The sequence below is a fragment of the Sapajus apella genome, unplaced genomic scaffold (genome assembly GCF_009761245.1).
Source record: "Sapajus apella isolate SASKATOON/1434 unplaced genomic scaffold, GSC_monkey_1.0 scaffold12, whole genome shotgun sequence".
Classification (NCBI taxonomy): domain Eukaryota; kingdom Metazoa; phylum Chordata; class Mammalia; order Primates; family Cebidae; genus Sapajus; species Sapajus apella.
Window position 1 is genome coordinate 25,790,881 of NW_022436952.1, and position 6,854 is coordinate 25,797,734.

Here is a 6,854-nt window from a genome sequence, read left to right on the forward strand (position 1 = left end):
CTTTGGTGTCTTTGCTCATCTAACCTCTTGGAGGAGGAGGAAGGGTGGGGATTCAACCTCTGAACTCCCTCCATTTCCTAAGACTTAATCAGTGAGCCTTAGGTCTGGGGATTCTGTCCACTTCAAGTTAACTTGTTATAATGTTCTTACCGTGGTGGGTATCAAAGTCATAAAGAATGCTCGAAATAATGCAGATTCCGCCAGGCTTGGTGGCTCACGCCTGTAATCCAAGCACTTTGGAGGCCAAGGCGGGCGGATCACATGAGGTTGGGAGTTCAAGACCAGCCTGACCAACATGGTGAAACCCTGTCTTAAAAAGAAAAAGAAAAGAAATAATGCAGATTCCTACTGAAGCACTCTTTTGGTCCTGAGAATCTGTATTTTAATAAGCTCATCTTGTGATTCTGATGCTCACTAGGTTTTTTATTTATTTTATTTATTTAGTTACTATTCTTATTTTGAGATGGAGTCTTGCTTTGTCGCCCAGGCTGGAGTGCAGTGGCTCCATTTCAGCTCACTGCAACCTCCACCTCCTGGGTTCAAGTGATTCTCCTGCCTCACCCTCCCAAATAGCTGAGATTACAGGTGCCTGCCACCACACCTGACTAATTTTTGTATTTTTAGTAGAGACGGGCTTCACTATGTTGGCCAGGCTGGTTTCAAACTCCTGACCTCAGGTGATCTGCCTGCCTCAGCCTCTCAAAATGCTAGGGTTACAGGCATGAGCCACCAAGCCCAGTCTGTTTTATTTTTATTTTATCTCTCTATCTATCTATCTGTTTATTTATTGAGATGGAGCTTCATTCTTATTGCCCAGGCTGGAGTGCAATGCTGCGATCTCGGCAGACCACAACCTGCGCCTCCCGGGTTCAAGTGATTCTCTTGCCTCAGTCTCCCGAGTAGCTGGGATTACAGGCATGCGCCACCACACCCGGCTAATTTTGTATTTTTAGTAGAGACGAGGTTTCTCCATGTTGGTCAGGCTGGTCTGGAACTCCCAACCTCGGGTGATCCAGCCACCTCAGTCTCCCAAAGTGCTGGGATTACTGGCGTGAGCAACCCCACCCATCCTATTTTTATTTATTTATTTATTTTGAGGCAAAGTCTCACTGTTTCCCAGGGTGGAGTGCAGCGGCATGAGCTTGGTTAACTGCAACCTTCGCCTCCTCAGTTCAAGTGATTCCCCTGCCTCAGCCTCTCGAGTAGCTGGGATTACAGGCATGTGCCACCATGCCCAGCTAATTTTTGTATTTTTAGTAGAGATGGGGTTTCACCATAATGGCGAAGCTGGTCTTGAACTCCTGACCTCAAGCAATTTACCCACCTCAGGCTCCCAAAGTGCTGAGATTTTTTTAAATTACTATAGGGTCATGGTTTTCAGCCCTGTTGTTACAAAAATTTATCAAGCACCCACTTACTCTACAAGTGAGGATTAAGGCAAGGCAGGAGTGTCCTTAGTTACAAAATACTTTGGGGTTCAAAGCAGGGACAGATCATCATGTTTGGGGATCAGAAAATGTGTCACAGTGCTTGAGATGATCCTTAAAGGAGCTCTATTGTGTGGAAAAAACAATGAACAAAGAACAAGATGGGGAGGAGAGGGGTTTGGAGAAATGCGAGTCTTCAGTGTGGGCTGAGTTTGAGTTAGGCAGGAAAGGAGTGAGAAAGGTTCCAGGGCAGGCTGGAGTGCAGTCACAGCATCTAGAGAACTGGGGCCAGGTGCCATGGCTCACCCATGTAATCCCAGCACTTTGGGAGCCTGAGGCGGGCAGATCATGAGGTCAGGGGTCCGAGACCAGCCTGGCCAGGATGGTGAAACTCCATCTCTAATAAAAATACAAAAATTAGCCAGGCATGGTCACACACACTGGTAGTTCCAGCTACTCGGGAGGCTGAGGCAGGAGAATGCTTGAACCGGGAGGCAGAGGTTGCGGTGAGCTGAGATCACACCACTGCACTCCAGCCTGGGCAACAGAGTGGGACTGTGTCTCAAAAAAAAAACAGATGGCCGCTCATGGTGGCTCACGCCTGTAATCCCAGCACTTTGGGAAGCTGAGGCAGGTGGATCACCTGAGGAGTTTGAGACCAGCCTGGCCAACATGGTGAAATCTTGTCTCTACTAAAAAAAAAAAAAAAAAAAAAAATTAGCCAGACATGCCTGTAATCCCAGCTAGTTGGGAGGCTAAGGCTGGAAAATCTCTTGAACCTGAGAGGCAGAGGTTGCAATAAGCCGAGAATGTGCTATTGCACTTCAGCCTGGGCGGCTGAACAATACTCTGTCTCAAATAAATAAATAAACAAATAAAAAATTAGCCTGATGTGGTGGTTCACTCCTGTAATCCCAGCTACTCAGGAGGCTGAGGCAGGAGAATTGCTTGAACCCGGGAGGCAAAGGTTGTGGTGAGCTGAGATCATGCAACTGAACTCCAGCCTGGGCAACAGAGTGAGACTCAAAAAAAAAAAAAAAGAGAGAGAGAGAGATGAAATGGGGTCTCACCATGTTGGTTGCCTAGGCTAGCCTCAAACTGCTAGGCCCAAGCAATCCTCCTGCCTCAGCCTCCTACCCAGTTACTTGGGAGGCTAAAGTGGGAGGACAGCTACAGCCCAGGCATTCAAGACCGGCCCGGGCAATACAGTGAGAAGCTGTGTCTAAAATCATTAAAATAGTGTGATGGCATTTGCCTGTAGTCCCAGTGCTCGGCAGGCTGAGGCACGAGAATAGCTTGAGCCTAGGAGTTTTTTTGTTTTTGTTTTTGTTTGAGATGGAGTCTCGCTCTGTTGCCCAGGCTGGAGTGTAGTGGCATGATCTCAGCTCATTGCAGCCTCCGCCTCCCAAGTTCAAGCAATTCTTATGCCTCAGCCTCCTGAGTAGCTGGTCTTACAGGCATGTGCCACCATGCCCAAGCTAATTTTGTATTTTTGGTAGAGATGGGGTTTTTCCATGTTGGTCAGGCTGGTCTCGAACTCCTAACCTCAGGTGATCCACCCACCTCGACCTCCCAAAGTGCTGGGATTACAGGCGTGAGCCACCACACCCTGTCTGACTAATCTTTAAAATGAAGAAATATTGTGATCTACGAGTGTACCCTCAATTATACCACCTCCTTGTATATAAATGCTTCAGTAGCTCCCCATTCCCCTCAGAAGACAGTCCAGTGTCTCAGCACAAGGCCCTCCACCATTTGGCCCTGTCCTTGTCTCTCTGCTGACCTTCTCCCAATCCTCAGGCCAGCCCCTAGGAATTCTTCAGGTCTCTAATACTCTCTGTTGCTTCAGGGGAGCCTTGAAAGCTGCTGTTACAGGATTCAGGAGCTCAGTAGACCCCCATGTTGGTGATAGAAATTCTGGAATTAAAAGTATGCAGATTGTATTTAGAGATACGGAATGAGATGAAATTACCTAAAATCTTCTCATATAGAGAAAGAATCTGCACACTTTTAAAAATGCATACCTTTAGGCGGGGCGCAGTGGCTCTGCCTGTAGTCCCAGCACCTGTAATCCTGGGAGGCAAAGGCAGGTGGATAACATGAGTTGAGGAGTTCCAGACCAGCCTGGCCAACATGGCGAAACACTGTCTCTACTAAAAATACAAAAATTAGCCAGCGAGGTGGTGTGTGCCTGTAATCCCAGCTACTTGGGTGGCTGAGGCATGAGGATCACTTGAACCCAGGAGGCGGAGGTGGCAGTGAGCCGAGATCGCGTCACTGCCCTCCAGCCTGGGTGACAGAGCAAGACCCTGTCTCAAAAAATAAAAAATAAAATGCACACCTCCAGAAAAATTAAGTATGCCCTCAAAATATTATACAGATTGTACTTTATAAAGCATACACAAAAATAGAAATTAAAAATGAAGACAGCTGGATGTGGTGGTGTGTGCCTGTAGTCCCACCTACTCAGGAGGCTGGGGCAGAAGGATCGCTTGAGGCTAGGAGTTTGAGACAAGTGTGCTAAGATCAAGCCTGTGAATAGCCACTGTATTCCAGCCTGGACAACATAGCAAGACCCCATCTCAAAAAAAAGAATGAGTGACTTAAACTTTTCAATGACTTACTATTGCATTGCAAATAGATTCCAAGTGCCATCCCACTGCCTGAAAGGCCTGCACTGGCCATCCGGGCCTTGTGACTCTTTGTCACTACGTGGCATCTGCATTTCCAACCCACCACATTTTTTCTGCCTCAAGATTTTGAGCTGCTCTTTTCAGCCTGTTTTGCCAGTTATTCTTTGTGCCTAGAATACACTTCTCCACTTCATGCATAGTTAGCTCAGCTTCAATAGGATCACCTTGGTGAGGCCTTCTAAATCTAAAGGGGTGCACCCTCCACCATCCAGCTGGTCACTGCCTCTCTGTTCTTTTTCGTTTTGTTTGAGACAGGGTCTCATGTTGTCACCCAGTTGGAGTGCAGTGGAGCCATAAGAACCTGCTGCAGTCTCTATTTCCCCAGCTCAAGCAATTCTGTCACCTTGGCCTCCTGAGTAGCTGGGACTACAGATGTGTGCTACCATGCCTGGCTAATATTTAATTATTTTGTAGAGATGGGGTCTCATCAGGCACGGTGGCTCACACCTGTAATCCCCACACTTTGGGAGGCTTGAGGGGGGCAGATCACAAGGTAAGGAGTTTGAGACCAGCCTGGCCAGCATGCTGAAACCCTGTCGCTACCAAAAATACAAAAATTAGCCGGGCATGGTGGTGTGCACCTGTGGTCCCAGCTACTCAGGAGGTTGAGGCAGAAAAGTTGCTTGAACCCAGGAGGCAGAGGTTGCCGTAAGCCGAGATCATATCACTGCACTGCAGTGTGGGCGACACAGCGAGACTCCATCTCAAAAACAAAAAACAGATGAGATGTGATCTCACCATGTTGGTTGCCTAGGCTAGTCTCAAACTGCTAGGCCCAAGCAATCCTCCTGCCTCAGCCTCCTACCCAGTTACTTGGGAGGCTAAAGTGGGAGGACAGCTACACCCCATGCAGTCAAGACTGGCCCGGGCAACATAGTGAGATGCCGTCTAAAATAACTAAAATAATGTCATGGCGTTTGCCTGTAGTCCCAGTGCTCGGGAGGCTGAGGCATGAGGATAACTTGAACCTAGGAGTTTTGTTTTTGTTTTTGTTTTTGTTTGAGACGGAGTCTTGCTCTGTTGCCCAGGCTGGAGTGCAGTGGTGCGATCTCAGCAAACTGTAGCCTTTGTCTCCCAGGTGATTCCCAAGTGATTCTCATGCCTCAGCCTCCCAAGTAGGTGGGATTACAGGCATGTGCCACCATGCCCAGGTAATTTTTTTGTAGAGATGGAGTTTCACTGTGTTGGCCAGGCTGGTCTCAAACTCCTGACCTTCAGTGATCTAACTGCCTCAGCCTCTCAAAGTGCTGGGATTAGAGTTGTGAGCCACTGTGCCCGGCCAAGCCTAGGAGTTTGAGGCTATAGTGATCTCTGATGGTGCCATTGCACTCCAACCTGAGTGACAGAGTGAGAACTCAGTCTCATAGATGAATAAATAGGCTGGGTGTAATGGCTCACACCTGTAATCTCAGCACTTTGGGAGGCTGAGGCAGGTGGATCACTGGAGCCCAGGAGTTCAAGACCAGCCTGCACAACCTGGCCAAACCTCATCTCTACAAAAAAATAGAAAAATTAGCTGGGCCTGGTGGCACACACCTGTCTTCCCAGCTACTCGGGAGGCTGAGGTGGGAGAGTGCTTTGACTAGGAAGCAGAAGTTACGAGTGGAGATCATGCCACTGCACTCTAGCCTGGGCAACAGACCAAGACCCTGTCTCAGTAAATAAATAAGGCCTCAAAGGGGAACTCTAGAGTGGCCCAAAGGGGCTAGGTACAGTGGCTCACACCTGTAATCCCAGCGCTTTGGGAGGCCAAGGTGGCAGGATCACTTGAGACCAAGAGTTTAAGACCAGCCTGGCCAACAACCCCTTTTCCACTAAAAATACAAAAATGAGCTGGGCATGGTGGCAGTAGTCCCAGCTACTTGGGCGGCTGAGGCAGAAGAATTGCTTGAGTCTTGGAGGTAGAGGTTGTAGTGAGCCAAGATCACACCACTGCACTCCAGCCTCGCTGACAGAGCGAGATTCAAAAAAACCCGAAAAACCAGAGTGATCTAAAGGTCCAGTGGCAGAGCCAAGGCTGGGTCCCCAGGCTCCTACCTTCCAGTCCAGTGCTCTGACTGCATTTCCATCCTTCATCTCAGAGGGCATCTTCATCTGGCCTTCTATGATCTCTCTGACCTTCCCCTCATTAACTCCATTCCAGCCTTGTGGGTCTTCTGCCTCAGGACCTTTGTCCCTGCTGTTCCCTCTGCCTGAAGCACTTAACAAGTCATCTGCACAGCTTGGTTCCTCACCTCCTTTAGGTTCTTGCTCAACTACTGCCTTCTTGGTGATGCCTTCCTAGCCTGCCCTCTTTTATTTATTTATTTTGAGATGGAGTCTTGCTCTTGTTGCCCAGGCTGGAGTGCAATGGCACGATCTCAGCTCACTGCAACCTGTGCCTCGTGGGTTCAAGAGAATCTTCTGCCTCAGCCTCTGGAGTAGCTGGGAATACAGGCGCCCGCCACCAAGCCTGGCTAATTTTTGTATTTATTATTTTTTTATTTTTATTATTTTTGAGACAGAATTTTGCTCTTGTTGCCCAGGCTGGAGTGCAACGGCGTCATCTTGGCTCACCACAACCTCTGCCTCCGGGGTTCAAGTGATTCTCCTGCCTCAGCCTCCCGAGTAGCTGGGATTACAGGCATGCGCCACGATGCCCGGCTAATTTTGTATTTTTAGTAGAGACGGGATTTATCCGTGTTGGTCAGACTGGTCTCAAACTCCAGACCTCAGGTGATCTGCCTGCCTGGGC